The sequence below is a fragment of the Salmo salar genome, chromosome ssa26 (assembly GCF_905237065.1).
Source record: "Salmo salar chromosome ssa26, Ssal_v3.1, whole genome shotgun sequence".
In the NCBI taxonomy this organism is placed as follows: domain Eukaryota; kingdom Metazoa; phylum Chordata; class Actinopteri; order Salmoniformes; family Salmonidae; genus Salmo; species Salmo salar.
The window spans coordinates 7,901,249-7,903,931 of NC_059467.1; the positions used below are offsets into that span (position 1 = coordinate 7,901,249).

Genomic DNA, 2,683 nt, shown 5'->3' on the forward strand with positions numbered 1-2,683 from the left:
TGTTTGTATGCTTTTGTAAGCGGGGCGCTGTCCTCAGATAATCGCATGGTATGCTTTCGCCGTAAACCCTTTTTGAAATCTTACAAAGCAGCTGGATTAACAAGAAGTTAATCTTTAAGCCGATGTATAACACTTGTATTTTTATGAATGTTTATTTATGACTATTTCTGTATTTTGAATTTGTCGCTCTGCAATTTCACCGGATGTTGTCAAGCTGGGTCGCTAGTGGCACGCCTGCGCCAGAGTGGCTAACCGACTTCCAAAACTATAGTTTGTTAACAAGACATTTGTGGAGTGGTTGAAAAATGAGTTTTAATGACTCCAACCTAAATGTATGTAAACTTACGACTTCAACTGTACATATTTAGCAGTTGTTATTGTGGATGTAGCGAAATGCTTGTGATCATCTAGTGATGATAGCGGGATTGAGAGGATAATGAGTCAATTTGATATAGAGAGAAACAACAAAAAGAAAGAGGAGGGGGAGATCAACAGGGAGGAGGAGAGAAAGTTAGAGGAGGAAAGAAAGAGGAAGGAAGTGGTGGAGCAAAATAGAGAAGCAGACCTTGAACAGAGAGAGGATAGGAAAGTAGAGGTGTGAGGAGAGCGATGCAAGAGCAGAAGGAGAAGCAAACAAAATAACATGAGAAAGAGAGGGAGGGAGGAAGAAAGGAGAAGAAGTTTTTTGGGGTATCTGTACTTTGCTATTTATATTTTTGATAACTTTGACTTTTACTCCACTACATTCCAAAAAGAATATAATGTACTTTTTACTCCATACATTTTCCCTGAAACCCCAAAGTATGAAAGCTTAGCAGGACAGGAAAATGGTCAAATTCACACACTTATCAAGCGAACATCCCTGGTCATCCGCACTGCCTTTGATCTGGCTGAATGACTAAACACAAATGCTTTGTTTGTAAATGATTGTCTACGTGTTGAAGTGTGTCCCTGGCTATCCGTAAATAAATAAAAAAAGAAAATCGTGCCGTCTGGTTTGCTTAATATAAGGAATGTGAAATTATTTATACCTTTACTTTTGATACTTAAGTATATTTAAAACCAAATACTTTTAGACTTTCAATCATGTTTTATTTTACTGGGTTACTTTCACTTTTACTTGATTCATTTTCTATTAAAGTATCTTTACATTTAATCAAGTATAACAATTGGGTACTTTTTCCATCACTGGTCCCATTGATGTTGTACTAAGCCATTCTCTCTTCTCCTTTCAGACTTTTCCATCTTTGCAGCAGGGGGAAAAGCCCAGCTCTCACCACTAGTGCCGCACAACGGTAAAGAAGGGCTGGCGGGATTGATTTAACAATGGATGGATGATTCCTTTTGATGATTCATAACCTTTTGAATATACACAATCTCACTTTACTCCCACTGTCTCTCTCTTGCCCTTTAGATATATAGATGGTCACTACAGTAACATGGGGCGGCAGGTAGCCTAGTGGTTAGAGCGTTGGGCCAGTTACCGAAAGGTTGCTTGATTGAATCTCTGAGCTGACAAGGTAAAAATCAGTCGTTCTGCCCCTGAACAAGGCAGTTGTTCCCCGGTAGGACTTCATTGTAAATAAGAATTTTTTCTTAACTGACTTGCCTGGTTAAATAAAAAAAAACTGTGACATGTTGATAGCAACAATTGCTAACATTTCAGACAATAAAAAAAATAGTGTGGCATCAGAAGTGTCTGTACCTTTTTATACAGTAGAATTCTGCTCCGGCATAGAATGTTCGGTATTGTTTTCCTGACAACAATACACACAATACACACGATGGCTGTGCTGTTTTCTGATGGTAGGGTTTTTTTTTTCTACTAAATGTTTTGGTAAGTAACGGTATTTAATTAACTTTAACCTACTTTTTAAGGAGAAAGTGGTCTGCGCACAGGCAGCTCAAGATTATTTGATAGTTCTGGTCTCCCAGTGTACATTAGTCCTGCTTCAGAAGCGGCATTCCTTTACAGACAAGTAAAATACCTTCAAAACTATCTCCAGAGAAGCTTTTGTGTTGGCATTTAAATGCCATAGTGTACCCTTACAGACAAACAAACATGCCATAGCCAAGGCGTTTTCAAGGCGGTACATTCCATGTCTGAAAAGTGTATCTCTTTCTCTCCTTCAGATCCCTCTATCTTTGCAGCTGGGAGAAAGAGTTTAGCTAAGATCCTGAAGCCCCTAAAGAGCAAAAAGTAGCCAGTCGAGGTGAGTGGCAAGGTGACGGGAAAACATTCTGGAAACCTTTAGAGAGCATACAGAGAATGTTACATTGATACAGTTGAAGTCTGTTATTCACTGTCAAAATGAATTCTAATGCTCTCCTCTCTCTTTCAGATAATTCAATTTAGTGACAAGAATCTACAACAAAAAATAAAGTTGTCCTACGAAGAGGGGGGATGGTTTTCTATACTATCTATACTATTTTCATACTGATTTAATTGTTCCTTAAGTCATGCATTTTGAATAAAGATGCTACAATCAAACATCTATATGTGCGTTTGTTATTAAAATTTTTCATTAAGAGGTCAAGACGTGAAATTAGTTCATATTCACAAACACACACACTACAAATGTGGCCCAACCAAAATCAAATGAATGTGTTTCCACCAATGCCTTTGACATGATCTGCCTCTGTCAAGTCTACTCCTGCTCCGGCGCTTGACGTTGCTGGTTTA

The 2,683-nt window shown here is 38.3% G+C and overlaps 1 long non-coding RNA gene across 1 annotated transcript; it reads left to right on the top strand.

Annotated features, from left to right (window-relative positions):
- The first annotated feature begins 1,228 nt into the window (after positions 1 to 1,228).
- LOC123730785 (uncharacterized) lies at positions 1,229 to 2,467 on the top strand. The gene is made up of 3 exons (XR_006762218.1): positions 1,229 to 1,295; positions 2,134 to 2,213; positions 2,343 to 2,467. It is a non-coding gene; the product is annotated as an uncharacterized lncRNA (long non-coding RNA).
- The last annotated feature ends 216 nt before the right edge of the window (positions 2,468 to 2,683 follow it).